This window comes from Narcine bancroftii, unplaced genomic scaffold (assembly GCF_036971445.1).
Source record: "Narcine bancroftii isolate sNarBan1 unplaced genomic scaffold, sNarBan1.hap1 Scaffold_141, whole genome shotgun sequence".
NCBI classification, from domain to species: domain Eukaryota; kingdom Metazoa; phylum Chordata; class Chondrichthyes; order Torpediniformes; family Narcinidae; genus Narcine; species Narcine bancroftii.
In genome coordinates this window covers 459,616-481,701 of record NW_027211876.1, presented here as the reverse complement: position 1 = coordinate 481,701, position 22,086 = coordinate 459,616, and positions in this window count along the sequence as shown.

Below are 22,086 nucleotides of genomic sequence, written 5' to 3'. Positions count from 1 at the left end.
TCACTGCAACACCGCACCCTGCACTCCGTGACTCACTGCAACACCGCACCCTGCACTCCGTGTCTCACTGCAACACCGCACCCTGCACTCCGTGCCTCACTGCAACACCGCACCCTGCACTCCGTGTCTCACTGCAACACCGCACCCTGCACTCTGTGTCTCACTGTAACACCGCACCCTGCACTCTGTGTCTCACTGTAACACCGCACCCTGCACTCTGTGTCTCACTGTAACACCGCACCCTGCACTCTGTGTCTCACTGCAACACCGCACCCTGCACTCTGTGTCTCACTGTAACACCGCACCCTGCACTCTGTGTCTCACTGTAACACCGCTCCCTGCACTCTGTGTCTCACTGTAACACCACTCCCTGCACTCTGTGTCTCACTGTAACACCGCAACCTGTGCTCTGTGTCTCACTGTAACACCACTCCCTGCGCTCTGTGTCTCACTGTAACACCGCACCCTGCACTCTGTGTATCACTGCAACACCGCACCCTGCACTCTGTGTCTCACTGCAACACCGCTTCCTGCACTCTGTGTCTCTCAGTAACACTGTACCGTACACTCTGTGTCTCACTCTAACACCACACCTTGTATTCTGTGTCTCACTGTAACACCCCACCCTGCACTCTGTGTCTCACTGCAACACCGCACCCTGCACTCTGTGTCTCACTGTAACACCGCACCCTGCACTCTGTGTCTCACTGTAACACCACTCCCTGCACTCTGTGTCTCACTGTAACACCGCACCCTGCACTCTGTTTCTCACTGTAACACCGCATCCTGTGCTCTGTGTCTCACTGTAACACCACTCCCTGCACTCTGTGTCTCACTGTAACACCGCACCCTGCACTCTGTGTCTCACTGTAACACCGCACCCTGCTCTCTGTGTCTCACTGTAACACCCCACCCTGCACTCTGTGTCTCACTGCAACACCCCACCCTGCACTCTGTGTCTCACTGCAACACCCCACACTGCACTCTGTGTCTCACTGCAACACCGCACCTGCACTCTGTGTCTCACTGCAACACCGCACCCTGCACTCTGTGTCTCACTGCAACACCGCACCCTGCACTCTGTGTCTCACTGCAACACCGCACCCTGCACTCTGTGTCTCACTGCAACACCGCACCCTGCACTCCGTGTCTCACTGCAACACCGCTCCCTGCACTCCGTGTCTCACTGCAACACCGCACCCTGCACTCCGTGTCTCACTGCAACACCGCACCCTGCACTCCGTGTCTCACTGCAACACCGCACCCTGCACTCTGTGTCTCACTGCAACACCGCACCCTGCACTCCGTGTCTCACTGTAACACCGCACCCTGCACTCCGTGTCTCACTGCAACACCGCACCCTGCACTCCGTGTCTCACTGCAACACCGCACCCTGCACTCCGTGTCTCACTGCAACACCGCACCCTGCACTCCGTGTCTCACTGCAACACCGCACCCTGCACTCCGTGTCTCACTGCAACACCGCACCCTGCACTCTGTGTCTCACTGTAACACCGCACCCTGCACACTGTGTCTCACTGTAACACCGCACCCTGCACTCCGTGTCTCACTGTAACACCGCACCCTGCACTCCGTGTCTCACTGCAACACCGCACCCTGCACTCCGTGTCTCACTGCAACACCGCACCCTGCACTCCGTGTCTCACTGCAACACCGCACCCTGCACTCCGTGCCTCACTGCAACACCGCACCCTGCACTCCGTGTCTCACTGCAACACCGCACCCTGCACTCTGTGTCTCACTGTAACACCGCACCCTGCACTCTGTGTCTCACTGTAACACCGCACCCTGCACTCTGTGTCTCACTGTAACACCGCACCCTGCACTCTGTGTCTCACTGTAACACCGCACCCTGCACTCTGTGTCTCACTGTAACACCGCACCCTGCGCTCTGTGTCTCACTGTATCACCACTCCCTGCGCTCTGTGTCTCACTGTAACACCGCACCCTGCACTCTGTGTCTCATTGCAACACCGTACCCTGCACTCTGTGTCTCTGCAACACTGCACCCTGCACTCTGTGTCTGACTGCAACACCGCACCCTGCACTCTGTGTCTCACTGTAACACCGCACCCTGCACTCTGTGTCTCACTGTAACACCTCTCCCTGCACTCTGTTTCTCACTGTAACACCGCAACCTGTGCTCCGTGTCTCACTGTAACACCACTCCCTGCGCTCTGTGTCTCACTGTAACACCGCACCCTGAACTCTGTGTATCACTGCAACACCGCACCCTGCACTCTGTGTCTCACTGCAACACCGCTTCCTGCACTCTGTGTCTCTCAGTAACACTGTACCGTACACTCTGTGTCTCACTGTAACACCACACCTTGTATTCTGTGTCTCACTGTAACACCCCACCCTGCACTCTGTGTCTCACTGCAACACCGCACCCTGCACTCTGTGTCTCACTGTAACACCGCACCCTGCACTCTGTGTCTCACTGTAACACCACTCCCTGCACTCTGTGTCTCACTGTAACACCGCACCCTGCACTCTGTTTCTCACTGTAACACCGCATCCTGTGCTCTGTGTCTCACTGTAACACCACTCCCTGCACTCTGTGTCTCACTGTAACACCGCACCCTGCACTCTGTGTCTCACTATAACAGCGCACCCTGCTCTCTGTGTCTCACTGTAACACCCCACCCTGCACTCTGTGTCTCACTGCAACACCCCACCCTGCACTCTGTGTCTCACTGCAACACCCCACCCTGCACTCTGTGTCTCACTGCAACACCGCACCTGCACTCTGTGTCTCACTGCAACACCGCACCCTGCACTCTGTGTCTCACTGCAACACCGCACCCTGAACTCTGTGTCTCACTGCAACACCGCACCCTGCACTCTGTGTCTCACTGCAACACCGCACCCTGCACTCCGCGTCTCACTGCAACACCGCTCCCTGCACTCCGTGTCTCACTGCAACACCGCACCCTGCACTCCGTGTCTCACTGCAACACCGCACCCTGCACTCCGTGTCTCACTGCAACACCGCACCCTGCACTCTGTGTCTCACTGTAACACCGCACCCTGCACTCTGTGTCTCACTGTAACACCGCACCCTGCACTCTGTGTCTCACTGTAACACCGCACCCTGCACTCTGTGTCTCACTGTAACACCGCACCCTGCACTCTGTGTCTCACTGTAACACAGCACCCTGCTCTCTGTGTCTCACTGTAACACCCCACCCTGCACTCTGTGTCTCACTGTAACACCCCACCCTGCACTCTGTGTCTCACTGCAACACCCCACCCTGCACTCTGTGTCTCACTGCAACACCGCACCCTGCACTCTGTGTCTCACTGCAACACCGCACCCTGCACTCTGTGTCTCACTGCAACACCGCACCCTGCACTCTGTGTCTCACTGCAACACCGCACCCTGCACTCTGTGTCTCACTGCAACACCGCTCCCTGCACTCTGTGTCTCACTGTAACACCACTCCCTGCACTCTGTGTCTCACTGTAACACCGCTCCCTGCACTCTGTGTCTCACTGCAACACCGCACCCTGCACTCCGTGTCTCACTGCAACACCGCACCCTGCACTCCGTATCTCACTGCAACACCGCACCCTGCACTCTGTGTCTCACTGTAACACCGCACCTTGCACTCTGTGTCTCACTGTAACACCGCACCCTGCACTCTGTGTCTCACTGCAACACCGCACCCTGCACTCTGTGTCTCACTGTAACACTGTACCGTACACTCTGTGTCTCACTGTAACACCACACCTTGTATTCTGTGTCTCACTGTAACACAGCATACTGTACTCTGTGTCTCACTGTAACACCACTCCCTGCACTCTGTGTCTCACTGTAACACCGCACCCTGCACTCTGTGTCTCACTGTAACACCGCACCCTGCACTCCGTGTCTCACTGTAACACCGCACCCTGCACTCCGTGTCTCACTGTAACACCGCACCCTGCACTCCGTGTCTCACTGTAACACCGCACCCTGCACTCAGTGTCTCACTGTAACACCGCATCCTGTGCTCTGTGTCTCACTGTAACACCACTCCCTGCACTCTGTGCCTCACTGTAACACCGCACCCTGCACTCTGTGTCTCACTGTAACACCGCACCCTGCTCTCTGTGTCTCACTGTAACACCCCACCCTGCACTCTGTGTCTCACTGTAACACCCCACCCTGCACTCTGTGTCTCACTGCAACACCGCACCCTGCACTCTGTGTCTCACTGCAACACCGCACCCTGCACTCTATGTCTCACTGCAACACCGCACCCTGCACTCTGTGTCTCACTGCAACACCGCACCCAGCACTCTGTGTCTCACTGCAACACCTCAGCCTGCACTCCGTGTCTCACTGCAACACCGCACCCTGCACTCCGTGTCTCACTGCAACACCGCTCCCTGCACTCCGTGTCTCACTGCAACACCGCTCCCTGCACTCCGTGTCTCACTGCAACACCGCACCCTGCACTCCGCGTCTCACTGCAACACCGCACCCTGCACTCCGCGTCTCACTGCAACACCGCACCCTGCACTCCGCGTCTCACTGCAACACCGTACCCTGCACTCCGCGTCTCACTGCAACACCGCACCCTGCACTCCGTGTCTCACTGTAACACCGCACCCTGCACTCCGTGTCTCACTGCAACACCGCACCCTGCACTCCGTGTCTCACTGCAACACCGCACCCTGCACTCCGTGTCTCACTGGAACACCGCACCCTGCACTCTGTGTCTCACTGCAACACCGCACCCTGCACTCTGTGTCTCACTGCAACACCGCACCCTGCACTCCGTGTCTCACTGCAACACCGCACCCTGCACTCCGTGTCTCACTGCAACACCGCACCCTGCACTCCGTGTCTCACTGCAACACCGCACCCTGCACTCCGTGTCTCACTGCAACACCGCTCCCTGCACTCCGTGTCTCACTGCAACACCACTCCCTGCACTCCGTGTCTCACTGCAACACCGCACCCTGCACTCCGTGTCTCACTGCAACACCGCACCCTGCACTCCGTGTCTCACTGCAACACCGCACCCTGCACTCCGTGTCTCACTGCAACACCGCACCCTGCACTCCGTGTCTCACTGCAACACCGCACCCTGCACTCCGTGTCTCACTGCAACACCGCACCCTGCACTCCGTGTCTCACTGTAACACCGCACCCTGCACTCTGTGTCTCACTGTAACACCGCACCCTGCACTCTGTGTCTCACTGTAACACCGCACCCTGCACTCTGTGTCTCACTGTAACACCGCACCCTTCACTCTGTGTCTCACTGTAACACCACTCCCTGCACTCTGTGTCTCACTGTAACACCGCACCCTGCACTCTGTTTCTCACTGTAACACCGCATCCTGTGCTCTGTGTCTCACTGTAACACCGCTCCCTGCACTCTGTGCCTCACTGTAACACCGCACCCTGCACTCTGTGTCTCACTGTAACACTGCACCCTGCTCTCTGTGTCTCACTGTAACACCCCACCCTGCACTCTGTGTCTCACTGTAACACCCCACCCTGCACTCTGTGTCTCACTGCAACACCGCACCCTGCACTCTGTGTCTCACTGCAACACCGCACCCTGCACTCTGTGTCTCACTGCAACACCGCTCCCTGCACTCCGTGTCTCACTGCAACACCGCTCCCTGCACTCCGTGTCTCACTGCAACACCGCACCCTGCACTCCGTGTCTCACTGCAACACCGCACCCTGCACTCCGCGTCTCACTGCAACACCGCACCCTGCACTCCGCGTCTCACTGCAACACCGCACCCTGCACTCCGCGTCTCACTGCAACACCGCACCCTGCACTCCGCGTCTCACTGCAACACCGCACCCTGCACTCCGCGTCTCACTGCAACACCGCACCCTGCACTCCGTGTCTCACTGCAACACCGCACCCTGCACTCCGTGTCTCACTGTAACACCGCACCCTGCACTCCGTGTCTCACTGCAACACCGCACCCTGCACTCCGTGTCTCACTGCAACACCGCACCCTGCACTCCGTGTCTCACTGCAACACCGCACCCTGCACTCCGTGTCTCACTGCAACACCGCACCCTGCACTCTGTGTCTCACTGTAACACCGCACCCTGCACTCTGTGTCTCACTGTAACACCGCACCCTGCACTCTGTGTCTCACTGGAACACCGCACCCTGCACTCTGTGTCTCACTGCAACACCGCACCCTGCACTCTGTGTCTCACTGCAACACCGCTCCCTGCACTCTGTGCCTCACTGTAACACCACTCCCTGCACTCTGTGTCTCACTGTAACACCGCAACCTGTGCTCTGTGTCTCACTGTAACACCACTCCCTGCGCTCTGTGTCTCACTGTAACACCGCACCCTGCACTCTGTGTATCACTGCAACACCGCACCCTGCACTCTGTGTCTCACTGCAACACCGCTTCCTGCACTCTGTGTCTCTCAGTAACACTGTACCGTACACTCTGTGTCTCACTCTAACACCACACCTTGTATTCTGTGTCTCACTGTAACACCCCACCCTGCACTCTGTGTCTCACTGCAACACCGCACCCTGCACTCTGTGTCTCACTGTAACACCGCACCCTGCACTCTGTGTCTCACTGTAACACCACTCCCTGCACTCTGTGTCTCACTGTAACACCGCACCCTGCACTCTGTTTCTCACTGTAACACCGCATCCTGTGCTCTGTGTCTCACTGTAACACCCCACCCTGCACTCTGTGTCTCACTGTAACACCCCACCCTGCACTCTGTGTCTCACTGCAACACCGCACCCTGCACTCTGTGTCTCACTGCAACACCGCACCCTGCACTCTGTGTCTCACTGCAACACCGCTCCCTGCACTCCGTGTCTCACTGCAACACCGCTCCCTGCATTCCGTGTCTCACTGCAACACCGCACCCTGCACTCCGTGTCTCACTGCAACACCGCACCCTGCACTTCGTGTCTCACTGCAACACCGCACCCTGCACTCCGCGTCTCACTGCAACACCGCACCCTGCACTCCGCGTCTCACTGCAACACCGCACCCTGCACTCCGCGTCTCACTGCAACACCGCACCCTGCACTCCGTGTCTCACTGCAACACCGCACCCTGCACTCCGTGTCTCACTGTAACACCGCACCCTGCACTCTGTGTCTCACTGTAACACCGCACTCTGCACTCTGTGTCTCACTGGAACACCGCACCCTGCACTCTGTGTCTCACTGCAACACCGCACCCTGCACTCCGTGTCTCACTGCAACACCGCACCCTGCACTCTGTGTCTCACTGTAACACCGCACCCTGCACTCTGTGTCTCACTGTAACACCGCACCCTGCACTCTGTGTCTCACTGGAACACCGCACCCTGCACTCTGTGTCTCACTGCAACACCGCACCCTGCACTCTGTGTCTCACTGCAACACCGCACCCTGCACTCCGCGTCTCACTGCAACACCGCACCCTGCACACCGCGTCTCACTGCAACACCGCACCCTGCACTCCGTGTCTCACTGCAACACCGCACCCTGCACTCCGTGTCTCACTGCAACACCGCACCCTGCACTCCGTGTCTCACTGCAACACCGCACCCTGCACTCTGTGTCTCACTGCAACACCGCACCCTGCACTCTGTGTCTCACTGCAACACCGCACCCTGCACTCCGTGTCTCACTGCAACACCGCTCCCTGCACTCCGTGTCTCACTGCAACACCGCTCCCTGCACTCCGTGTCTCACTGCAACACCGCACCCTGCACTCCGTGTCTCACTGCAACACCGCACCCTGCACTCCGTGTCTCACTGCAACACCGCACCCTGCACTCCGTGTCTCACTGCAACACCGCACCCTGCACTCCGTGTCTCACTGCAACACCGCACCCTGCACTCCGTGTCTCACTGCAACACCGCACCCTGCACTCTGTGTCTCACTGTAACACCGCACCCTGCACACTGTGTCTCACTGTAACACCGCACCCTGCACTCCGTGTCTCACTGTAACACCGCACCCTGCACTCCGTGTCTCACTGCAACACCGCACCCTGCACTCCGTGACTCACTGCAACACCGCACCCTGCACTCCGTGTCTCACTGCAACACCGCACCCTGCACTCCGTGCCTCACTGCAACACCGCACCCTGCACTCCGTGTCTCACTGCAACACCGCACCCTGCACTCTGTGTCTCACTGTAACACCGCACCCTGCACTCTGTGTCTCACTGTAACACCGCACCCTGCACTCTGTGTCTCACTGTAACACCGCACCCTGCACTCTGTGTCTCACTGCAACACCGCACCCTGCACTCTGTGTCTCACTGTAACACCGCACCCTGCACTCTGTGTCTCACTGTAACACCGCTCCCTGCACTCTGTGTCTCACTGTAACACCACTCCCTGCACTCTGTGTCTCACTGTAACACCGCAACCTGTGCTCTGTGTCTCACTGTAACACCACTCCCTGCGCTCTGTGTCTCACTGTAACACCGCACCCTGCACTCTGTGTATCACTGCAACACCGCACCCTGCACTCTGTGTCTCACTGCAACACCGCTTCCTGCACTCTGTGTCTCTCAGTAACACTGTACCGTACACTCTGTGTCTCACTCTAACACCACACCTTGTATTCTGTGTCTCACTGTAACACCCCACCCTGCACTCTGTGTCTCACTGCAACACCGCACCCTGCACTCTGTGTCTCACTGTAACACCGCACCCTGCACTCTGTGTCTCACTGTAACACCACTCCCTGCACTCTGTGTCTCACTGTAACACCGCACCCTGCACTCTGTTTCTCACTGTAACACCGCATCCTGTGCTCTGTGTCTCACTGTAACACCACTCCCTGCACTCTGTGTCTCACTGTAACACCGCACCCTGCACTCTGTGTCTCACTGTAACACCGCACCCTGCTCTCTGTGTCTCACTGTAACACCCCACCCTGCACTCTGTGTCTCACTGCAACACCCCACCCTGCACTCTGTGTCTCACTGCAACACCCCACACTGCACTCTGTGTCTCACTGCAACACCGCACCTGCACTCTGTGTCTCACTGCAACACCGCACCCTGCACTCTGTGTCTCACTGCAACACCGCACCCTGCACTCTGTGTCTCACTGCAACACCGCACCCTGCACTCTGTGTCTCACTGCAACACCGCACCCTGCACTCCGTGTCTCACTGCAACACCGCTCCCTGCACTCCGTGTCTCACTGCAACACCGCACCCTGCACTCCGTGTCTCACTGCAACACCGCACCCTGCACTCCGTGTCTCACTGCAACACCGCACCCTGCACTCTGTGTCTCACTGCAACACCGCACCCTGCACTCCGTGTCTCACTGTAACACCGCACCCTGCACTCCGTGTCTCACTGCAACACCGCACCCTGCACTCCGTGTCTCACTGCAACACCGCACCCTGCACTCCGTGTCTCACTGCAACACCGCACCCTGCACTCCGTGTCTCACTGCAACACCGCACCCTGCACTCCGTGTCTCACTGCAACACCGCACCCTGCACTCTGTGTCTCACTGTAACACCGCACCCTGCACACTGTGTCTCACTGTAACACCGCACCGGGCACTCCGTGTCTCACTGTAACACCGCACCCTGCACTCCGTGTCTCACTGCAACACCGCACCCTGCACTCCGTGTCTCACTGCAACACCGCACCCTGCACTCCGTGTCTCACTGCAACACCGCACCCTGCACTCCGTGCCTCACTGCAACACCGCACCCTGCACTCCGTGTCTCACTGCAACACCGCACCCTGCACTCTGTGTCTCACTGTAACACCGCACCCTGCACTCTGTGTCTCACTGTAACACCGCACCCTGCACTCTGTGTCTCACTGTAACACCGCACCCTGCACTCTGTGTCTCACTGTAACACCGCACCCTGCACTCTGTGTCTCACTGTAACACCGCACCCTGCGCTCTGTGTCTCACTGTATCACCACTCCCTGCGCTCTGTGTCTCACTGTAACACCGCACCCTGCACTCTGTGTCTCATTGCAACACCGTACCCTGCACTCTGTGTCTCTGCAACACTGCACCCTGCACTCTGTGTCTCACTGCAACACCGCACCCTGCACTCTGTGTCTCACTGTAACACCGCACCCTGCACTCTGTGTCTCACTGTAACACCTCTCCCTGCACTCTGTTTCTCACTGTAACACCGCAACCTGTGCTCCGTGTCTCACTGTAACACCACTCCCTGCGCTCTGTGTCTCACTGTAACACCGCACCCTGAACTCTGTGTATCACTGCAACACCGCACCCTGCACTCTGTGTCTCACTGCAACACCGCTTCCTGCACTCTGTGTCTCTCAGTAACACTGTACCGTACACTCTGTGTCTCACTGTAACACCACACCTTGTATTCTGTGTCTCACTGTAACACCCCACCCTGCACTCTGTGTCTCACTGCAACACCGCACCCTGCACTCTGTGTCTCACTGTAACACCGCACCCTGCACTCTGTGTCTCACTGTAACACCACTCCCTGCACTCTGTGTCTCACTGTAACACCGCACCCTGCACTCTGTTTCTCACTGTAACACCGCATCCTGTGCTCTGTGTCTCACTGTAACACCACTCCCTGCACTCTGTGTCTCACTGTAACACCGCACCCTGCACTCTGTGTCTCACTATAACAGCGCACCCTGCTCTCTGTGTCTCACTGTAACACCCCACCCTGCACTCTGTGTCTCACTGCAACACCCCACCCTGCACTCTGTGTCTCACTGCAACACCCCACCCTGCACTCTGTGTCTCACTGCAACACCGCACCTGCACTCTGTGTCTCACTGCAACACCGCACCCTGCACTCTGTGTCTCACTGCAACACCGCACCCTGCACTCTGTGTCTCACTGCAACACCGCACCCTGCACTCTGTGTCTCACTGCAACACCGCACCCTGCACTCCGCGTCTCACTGCAACACCGCTCCCTGCACTCCGTGTCTCACTGCAACACCGCACCCTGCACTCCGTGTCTCACTGCAACACCGCACCCTGCACTCCGTGTCTCACTGCAACACCGCACCCTGCACTCTGTGTCTCACTGTAACACCGCACCCTGCACTCTGTGTCTCACTGTAACACCGCACCCTGCACTCTGTGTCTCACTGTAACACCGCACCCTGCACTCTGTGTCTCACTGTAACACCGCACCCTGCACTCTGTGTCTCACTGTAACACAGCACCCTGCTCTCTGTGTCTCACTGTAACACCCCACCCTGCACTCTGTGTCTCACTGTAACACCCCACCCTGCACTCTGTGTCTCACTGCAACACCCCACCCTGCACTCTGTGTCTCACTGCAACACCGCACCCTGCACTCTGTGTCTCACTGCAACACCGCACCCTGCACTCTGTGTCTCACTGCAACACCGCACCCTGCACTCTGTGTCTCACTGCAACACCGCACCCTGCACTCTGTGTCTCACTGCAACACCGCTCCCTGCACTCTGTGTCTCACTGTAACACCACTCCCTGCACTCTGTGTCTCACTGTAACACCGCTCCCTGCACTCTGTGTCTCACTGCAACACCGCACCCTGCACTCCGTGTCTCACTGCAACACCGCACCCTGCACTCCGTATCTCACTGCAACACCGCACCCTGCACTCTGTGTCTCACTGTAACACCGCACCTTGCACTCTGTGTCTCACTGTAACACCGCACCCTGCACTCTGTGTCTCACTGCAACACCGCACCCTGCACTCTGTGTCTCACTGTAACACTGTACCGTACACTCTGTGTCTCACTGTAACACCACACCTTGTATTCTGTGTCTCACTGTAACACAGCATACTGTACTCTGTGTCTCACTGTAACACCACTCCCTGCACTCTGTGTCTCACTGTAACACCGCACCCTGCACTCTGTGTCTCACTGTAACACCGCACCCTGCACTCCGTGTCTCACTGTAACACCGCACCCTGCACTCCGTGTCTCACTGTAACACCGCACCCTGCACTCCGTGTCTCACTGTAACACCGCACCCTGCACTCAGTGTCTCACTGTAACACCGCATCCTGTGCTCTGTGTCTCACTGTAACACCACTCCCTGCACTCTGTGCCTCACTGTAACACCGCACCCTGCACTCTGTGTCTCACTGTAACACCGCACCCTGCTCTCTGTGTCTCACTGTAACACCCCACCCTGCACTCTGTGTCTCACTGTAACACCCCACCCTGCACTCTGTGTCTCACTGCAACACCGCACCCTGCACTCTGTGTCTCACTGCAACACCGCACCCTGCACTCTATGTCTCACTGCAACACCGCACCCTGCACTCTGTGTCTCACTGCAACACCGCACCCTGCACTCTGTGTCTCACTGCAACACCGCAGCCTGCACTCCGTGTCTCACTGCAACACCGCACCCTGCACTCCGTGTCTCACTGCAACACCGCTCCCTGCACTCCGTGTCTCACTGCAACACCGCTCCCTGCACTCCGTGTCTCACTGCAACACCGCACCCTGCACTCCGCGTCTCACTGCAACACCGCACCCTGCACTCCGCGTCTCACTGCAACACCGCACCCTGCACTCCGCGTCTCACTGCAACACCGTACCCTGCACTCCGCGTCTCACTGCAACACCGCACCCTGCACTCCGTGTCTCACTGTAACACCGCACCCTGCACTCCGTGTCTCACTGCAACACCGCACCCTGCACTCCGTGTCTCACTGCAACACCGCACCCTGCACTCCGTGTCTCACTGGAACACCGCACCCTGCACTCTGTGTCTCACTGCAACACCGCACCCTGCACTCTGTGTCTCACTGCAACACCGCACCCTGCACTCCGTGTCTCACTGCAACACCGCACCCTGCACTCCGTGTCTCACTGCAACACCGCACCCTGCACTCCGTGTCTCACTGCAACACCGCACCCTGCACTCCGTGTCTCACTGCAACACCGCTCCCTGCACTCCGTGTCTCACTGCAACACCACTCCCTGCACTCCGTGTCTCACTGCAACACCGCACCCTGCACTCCGTGTCTCACTGCAACACCGCACCCTGCACTCCGTGTCTCACTGCAACACCGCACCCTGCACTCCGTGTCTCACTGCAACACCGCACCCTGCACTCCGTGTCTCACTGCAACACCGCACCCTGCACTCCGTGTCTCACTGCAACACCGCACCCTGCACTCCGTGTCTCACTGTAACACCGCACCCTGCACTCTGTGTCTCACTGTAACACCGCACCCTGCACTCTGTGTCTCACTGTAACACCGCACCCTGCACTCTGTGTCTCACTGTAACACCGCACCCTGCACTCTGTGTCTCACTGTAACACCACTCCCTGCACTCTGTGTCTCACTGTAACACCGCACCCTGCACTCTGTTTCTCACTGTAACACCGCATCCTGTGCTCTGTGTCTCACTGTAACACCGCTCCCTGCACTCTGTGCCTCACTGTAACACCGCACCCTGCACTCTGTGTCTCACTGTAACACTGCACCCTGCTCTCTGTGTCTCACTGTAACACCCCACCCTGCACTCTGTGTCTCACTGTAACACCCCACCCTGCACTCTGTGTCTCACTGCAACACCGCACCCTGCACTCTGTGTCTCACTGCAACACCGCACCCTGCACTCTGTGTCTCACTGCAACACCGCTCCCTGCACTCCGTGTCTCACTGCAACACCGCTCCCTGCACTCCGTGTCTCACTGCAACACCGCACCCTGCACTCCGTGTCTCACTGCAACACCGCACCCTGCACTCCGCGTCTCACTGCAACACCGCACCCTGCACTCCGCGTCTCACTGCAACACCGCACCCTGCACTCCGCGTCTCACTGCAACACCGCACCCTGCACTCCGCGTCTCACTGCAACACCGCACCCTGCACTCCGCGTCTCACTGCAACACCGCACCCTGCACTCCGTGTCTCACTGCAACACCGCACCCTGCACTCCGTGTCTCACTGTAACACCGCACCCTGCACTCCGTGTCTCACTGCAACACCGCACCCTGCACTCCGTGTCTCACTGCAACACCGCACCCTGCACTCCGTGTCTCACTGCAACACCGCACCCTGCACTCCGTGTCTCACTGCAACACCGCACCCTGCACTCTGTGTCTCACTGTAACACCGCACCCTGCACTCTGTGTCTCACTGTAACACCGCACCCTGCACTCTGTGTCTCACTGGAACACCGCACCCTGCACTCTGTGTCTCACTGCAACACCGCACCCTGCACTCCGTGTCTCACTGCAACACCGCACCCTGCACTCCGTGTCTCACTGCAACACCGCACCCTGCACTCCGTGTCTCACTGCAACACCGCACCCTGCACTCCGTGTCTCACTGCAACACCGCTCCCTGCACTCCGTGTCTCACTGCAACACCGCTCCCTGCACTCCGTGTCTCACTGCAACACCGCACCCTGCACTCCGTGTCTCACTGCAACACCGCACCCTGCACTCCGTGTCTCACTGCAACACCGCACCCTGCACTCCGTGTCTCACTGCAACACCGCACCCTGCACTCCGTGTCTCACTGCAACACCGCACCCTGCACTCCGTGTCTCACTGCAACACCGCACCCTGCACTCTGTGTCTCACTGTAACACCGCACCCTGCACTCCGTGTCTCACTGCAACACCGCACCCTGCACTCCGTGTCTCACTGCAACACCGCACCCTGCACTCTGTGTCTCACTGTAACACCGCACCCTGCACTCTGTGTCTCACTGTAACACCGCACCCTGCACTCTGTGTCTCACTGTAACACCGCACCCTGCACTCTGTGTCTCACTGTAACACCGCACCCTGCACTCTGTGTCTCACTGTAACACAGCACCCTGCTCTCTGTGTCTCACTGTAACACCCCACCCTGCACTCTGTGTCTCACTGTAACACCCCACCCTGCACTCTGTGTCTCACTGCAACACCCCACCCTGCACTCTGTGTCTCACTGCAACACCCCACCCTGCACTCTGTGTCTCACTGCAACACCGCACCCTGCACTCTGTGTCTCACTGCAACACCGCACCCTGCACTCTGTGTCTCACTGCAACACCGCACCCTGCACTCTGTGTCTCACTGCAACACCGCTCCCTGCACTCTGTGTCTCACTGTAACACCGCTCCCTGCACTCTGTGTCTCACTGTAACACCGCTCCCTGCACTCTGTGTCTCACTGCAACACCGCACCCTGCACTCCGTGTCTCACTGCAACACCGCACCCTGCACTCCGTGTCTCACTGCAACACCGCACCCTGCACTCTGTGTCTCACTGTAACACCGCACCTTGCACTCTGTGTCTCACTGTAACACCGCACCCTGCACTCTGTGTCTCACTGCAACACCGCACCCTGCACTCTGTGTCTCTCTGTAACACTGTACCGTACACTCTGTGTCTCACTGTAACACCACACCTTGTATTCTGTGTCTCACTGTAACACAGCATACTGTACTCTGTGTCTTACTGTAACACCACTCCCTGCACTCTGTGTCTCACTGTAACACCGCACCCTGCACTCCGTGTCTCACTGTAACACCGCACCCTGCACTCCGTGTCTCACTGTAACACCGCACCCTGCACTCCGTGTCTCACTGTAACACCGCACCCTGCACTCCGTGTCTCACTGTAACACCGCACCCTGCACTCCGTGTCTCACTGTAACACCGCATCCTGTGCTCTGTGTCTCACTGTAACACCACTCCCTGCACTCTGTGCCTCACTGTAACACCGCACCCTGCACTCTGTGTCTCACTGTAACACCGCACCCTGCTCTCTGTGTCTCACTGTAACACCCCACCCTGCACTCTGTGTCTCACTGCAACACCGCACCCTGCACTCTGTGTCTCACTGTAACACCACTCCCTGCACTCTGTGTCTCACTGTAACACCGCACCCTGCACTCTGTTTCTCACTGTAACACCGCATCCTGTGCTCTGTGTCTCACTGTAACACCGCTCCCTGCACTCTGTGCCTCACTGTAACACCGCACCCTGCACTCTGTGTCTCACTGTAACACCGCACCCTGCTCTCTGTGTCTCACTGTAACACCCCACCCTGCACTCTGTGTCTCACTGTAACACCCCACCCTGCACTCTGTGTCTCACTGCAACACCGCACCCTGCACTCTGTGTCTCACTGCAACACCGCACCCTGCACTCTGTGTCTCACTGCAACACCGCAACCTGCACTCTGTGTCTCACTGCAACACCGCACCCTGCACTCTGTGTCTCACTGCAACACCGCACCCTGCACTCTGTGTCTCACTGCAACACCGCACCCTGCACTCCGTGTCTCACTGCAACACCGCTCCCTGCACTGCGTGTCTCACTGCAACACCGCTCCCTGCACTCCGTGTCTCACTGCAACACCGCACCCTGCACTCCGTGTCTCACTGCAACACCGCACCCTGCACTCCGTGTCTCACTGCAACACCGCACCCTGCACTCCGTGTCTCACTGCAGCACCGCACCCTGCACTCCGTGTCTCACTGCAACACCGCACCCTGCACTCCGTGTCTCACTGGAACACCGCACCCTGCACTCTGTGTCTCACTGCAACACCGCACCCTGCACTCTGTGTCTCACTGCAACACCGCACCCTGCACTCCGTGTCTCACTGCAACACCGCACCCTGCACTCCGTGTCTCACTGCAACACCGCACCCTGCACTCCGTGTCTCACTGCAACACCGCACCCTGCACTCCGTGTCTCACTGCAACACCGCTCCCTGCACTCCGTGTCTCACTGCAACACCGCTCCCTGCACTCCGTGTCTCACTGCAACACCGCACCCTGCACTCCGTGTCTCACTTCAACACCGCACCCTGCACTCCGTGTCTCACTGCAACACCGCACCCTGCACTCCGTGTCTCACTGCAACACCGCACCCTGCACTCCGTGTCTCACTGCAACACCGCACCCTGCACTCCGTGTCTCACTGCAACACCGCACCCTGCACTCTGTGTCTCACTGTAACACCGCACCCTGCACTCTGTGTCTCACTGTAACACCGCACCCTGCACTCTGTGTCTCACTGTAACACCGCACCCTGCACTCTGTGTCTCACTGTAACACCGCACCCTGCACTCTGTGTCTCACTGTAACACCACTCCCTGCACTCTGTGTCTCACTGTAACACCGCACCCTGCACTCTGTTTCTCACTGTAACACCGCATCCTGTGCTCTGTGTCTCACTGTAACACCACTCCCTGCGCTCTGTGTCTCACTGTAACACCGCACCCTGCACTCTGTGTATCACTGCAACACCGCACCCTGCACTCTGTGTCTCACTGCAACACCGCTTCCTGCACTCTGTGTCTCTCAGTAACACTGTACCGTACACTCTGTGTCTCACTCTAACACCACACCTTGTATTCTGTGTCTCACTGTAACACCCCACCCTGCACTCTGTGTCTCACTGCAACACCGCACCCTGCACTCTGTGTCTCACTGTAACACCGCACCCTGCACTCTGTGTCTCACTGTAACACCACTCCCTGCACTCTGTGTCTCACTGTAACACCGCACCCTGCACTCTGTTTCTCACTGTAACACCGCATCCTGTGCTCTGTGTCTCACTGTAACACCACTCCCTGCACTCTGTGTCTCACTGTAACACCGCACCCTGCACTCTGTGTCTCACTGTAACACCGCACCCTGCTCTCTGTGTCTCACTGTAACACCCCACCCTGCACTCTGTGTCTCACTGCAACACCCCACCCTGCACTCTGTGTCTCACTGCAACACCCCACACTGCACTCTGTGTCTCACTGCAACACCGCACCTGCACTCTGTGTCTCACTGCAACACCGCACCCTGCACTCTGTGTCTCACTGCAACACCGCACCCTGCACTCTGTGTCTCACTGCAACACCGCACCCTGCACTCTGTGTCTCACTGCAACACCGCACCCTGCACTCCGTGTCTCACTGCAACACCGCTCCCTGCACTCCGTGTCTCACTGCAACACCGCACCCTGCACTCCGTGTCTCACTGCAACACCGCACCCTGCACTCCGTGTCTCACTGCAACACCGCACCCTGCACTCTGTGTCTCACTGCAACACCGCACCCTGCACTCCGTGTCTCACTGTAACACCGCACCCTGCACTCCGTGTCTCACTGCAACACCGCACCCTGCACTCCGTGTCTCACTGCAACACCGCACCCTGCACTCCGTGTCTCACTGCAACACCGCACCCTGCACTCCGTGTCTCACTGCAACACCGCACCCTGCACTCCGTGTCTCACTGCAACACCGCACCCTGCACTCTGTGTCTCACTGTAACACCGCACCCTGCACACTGTGTCTCACTGTAACACCGCACCCTGCACTCCGTGTCTCACTGTAACACCGCACCCTGCACTCCGTGTCTCACTGCAACACCGCACCCTGCACTCCGTGTCTCACTGCAACACCGCACCCTGCACTCCGTGTCTCACTGCAACACCGCACCCTGCACTCCGTGCCTCACTGCAACACCGCACCCTGCACTCCGTGTCTCACTGCAACACCGCACCCTGCACTCTGTGTCTCACTGTAACACCGCACCCTGCACTCTGTGTCTCACTGTAACACCGCACCCTGCACTCTGTGTCTCACTGTAACACCGCACCCTGCACTCTGTGTCTCACTGTAACACCGCACCCTGCACTCTGTGTCTCACTGTAACACCGCACCCTGCGCTCTGTGTCTCACTGTATCACCACTCCCTGCGCTCTGTGTCTCACTGTAACACCGCACCCTGCACTCTGTGTCTCATTGCAACACCGTACCCTGCACTCTGTGTCTCTGCAACACTGCACCCTGCACTCTGTGTCTCACTGCAACACCGCACCCTGCACTCTGTGTCTCACTGTAACACCGCACCCTGCACTCTGTGTCTCACTGTAACACCTCTCCCTGCACTCTGTTTCTCACTGTAACACCGCAACCTGTGCTCCGTGTCTCACTGTAACACCACTCCCTGCGCTCTGTGTCTCACTGTAACACCGCACCCTGAACTCTGTGTATCACTGCAACACCGCACCCTGCACTCTGTGTCTCACTGCAACACCGCTTCCTGCACTCTGTGTCTCTCAGTAACACTGTACCGTACACTCTGTGTCTCACTGTAACACCACACCTTGTATTCTGTGTCTCACTGTAACACCCCACCCTGCACTCTGTGTCTCACTGCAACACCGCACCCTGCACTCTGTGTCTCACTGTAACACCGCACCCTGCACTCTGTGTCTCACTGTAACACCACTCCCTGCACTCTGTGTCTCACTGTAACACCGCACCCTGCACTCTGTTTCTCACTGTAACACCGCATCCTGTGCTCTGTGTCTCACTGTAACACCACTCCCTGCACTCTGTGTCTCACTGTAACACCGCACCCTGCACTCTGTGTCTCACTATAACAGCGCACCCTGCTCTCTGTGTCTCACTGTAACACCCCACCCTGCACTCTGTGTCTCACTGCAACACCCCACCCTGCACTCTGTGTCTCACTGCAACACCCCACCCTGCACTCTGTGTCTCACTGCAACACCGCACCTGCACTCTGTGTCTCACTGCAACACCGCACCCTGCACTCTGTGTCTCACTGCAACACCGCACCCTGCACTCTGTGTCTCACTGCAACACCGCACCCTGCACTCTGTGTCTCACTGCAACACCGCACCCTGCACTCCGCGTCTCACTGCAACACCGCTCCCTGCACTCCGTGTCTCACTGCAACACCGCACCCTGCACTCCGTGTCTCACTGCAACACCGCACCCTGCACTCCGTGTCTCACTGCAACACCGCACCCTGCACTCTGTGTCTCACTGTAACACCGCACCCTGCACTCTGTGTCTCACTGTAACACCGCACCCTGCACTCTGTGTCTCACTGTAACACCGCACCCTGCACTCTGTGTCTCACTGTAACACCGCACCCTGCACTCTGTGTCTCACTGTAACACAGCACCCTGCTCTCTGTGTCTCACTGTAACACCCCACCCTGCACTCTGTGTCTCACTGTAACACCCCACCCTGCACTCTGTGTCTCACTGCAACACCCCACCCTGCACTCTGTGTCTCACTGCAACACCGCACCCTGCACTCTGTGTCTCACTGCAACACCGCACCCTGCACTCTGTGTCTCACTGCAACACCGCACCCTGCACTCTGTGTCTCACTGCAACACCGCACCCTGCACTCTGTGTCTCACTGCAACACCGCTCCCTGCACTCTGTGTCTCACTGTAACACCACTCCCTGCACTCTGTGTCTCACTGTAACACCGCTCCCTGCACTCTGTGTCTCACTGCAACACCGCACCCTGCACTCCGTGTCTCACTGCAACACCGCACCCTGCACTCCGTATCTCACTGCAACACCGCACCCTGCACTCTGTGTCTCACTGTAACACCGCACCTTGCACTCTGTGTCTCACTGTAACACCGCACCCTGCACTCTGTGTCTCACTGCAACACCGCACCCTGCACTCTGTGTCTCACTGTAACACTGTACCGTACACTCTGTGTCTCACTGTAACACCACACCTTGTATTCTGTGTCTCACTGTAACACAGCATACTGTACTCTGTGTCTCACTGTAACACCACTCCCTGCACTCTGTGTCTCACTGTAACACCGCACCCTGCACTCTGTGTCTCACTGTAACACCGCACCCTGCACTCCGTGTCTCACTGTAACACCGCACCCTGCACTCCGTGTCTCACTGTAACACCGCACCCTGCACTCCGTGTCTCACTGTAACACCGCACCCTGCACTCAGTGTCTCACTGTAACACCGCATCCTGTGCTCTGTGTCTCACTGTAACACCACTCCCTGCACTCTGTGCCTCACTGTAACACCGCACCCTGCACTCTGTGTCTCACTGTAACACCGCACCCTGCTCTCTGTGTCTCACTGTAACACCCCACCCTGCACTCTGTGTCTCACTGTAACACCCCACCCTGCACTCTGTGTCTCACTGCAACACCGCACCCTGCACTCTGTGTCTCACTGCAACACCGCACCCTGCACTCTATGTCTCACTGCAACACCGCACCCTGCACTCTGTGTCTCACTGCAACACCGCACCCTGCACTCTGTGTCTCACTGCAACACCGCAGCCTGCACTCCGTGTCTCACTGCAACACCGCACCCTGCACTCCGTGTCTCACTGCAACACCGCTCCCTGCACTCCGTGTCTCACTGCAACACCGCTCCCTGCACTCCGTGTCTCACTGCAACACCGCACCCTGCACTCCGCGTCTCACTGCAACACCGCACCCTGCACTCCGCGTCTCACTGCAACACCGCACCCTGCACTCCGCGTCTCACTGCAACACCGTACCCTGCACTCCGCGTCTCACTGCAACACCGCACCCTGCACTCCGTGTCTCACTGTAACACCGCACCCTGCACTCCGTGTCTCACTGCAACACCGCACCCTGCACTCCGTGTCTCACTGCAACACCGCACCCTGCACTCCGTGTCTCACTGGAACACCGCACCCTGCACTCTGTGTCTCACTGCAACACCGCACCCTGCACTCTGTGTCTCACTGCAACACCGCACCCTGCACTCCGTGTCTCACTGCAACACCGCACCCTGCACTCCGTGTCTCACTGCAACACCGCACCCTGCACTCCGTGTCTCACTGCAACACCGCACCCTGCACTCCGTGTCTCACTGCAACACCGCTCCCTGCACTCCGTGTCTCACTGCAACACCACTCCCTGCACTCCGTGTCTCACTGCAACACCGCACCCTGCACTCCGTGTCTCACTGCAACACCGCACCCTGCACTCCGTGTCTCACTGCAACACCGCACCCTGCACTCCGTGTCTCACTGCAACACCGCACCCTGCACTCCGTGTCTCACTGCAACACCGCACCCTGCACTCCGTGTCTCACTGCAACACCGCACCCTGCACTCCGTGTCTCACTGTAACACCGCACCCTGCACTCTGTGTCTCACTGTAACACCGCACCCTGCACTCTGTGTCTCACTGTAACACCGCACCCTGCACTCTGTGTCTCACTGTAACACCGCACCCTGCACTCTGTGTCTCACTGTAACACCACTCCCTGCACTCTGTGTCTCACTGTAACACCGCACCCTGCACTCTGTTTCTCACTGTAACACCGCATC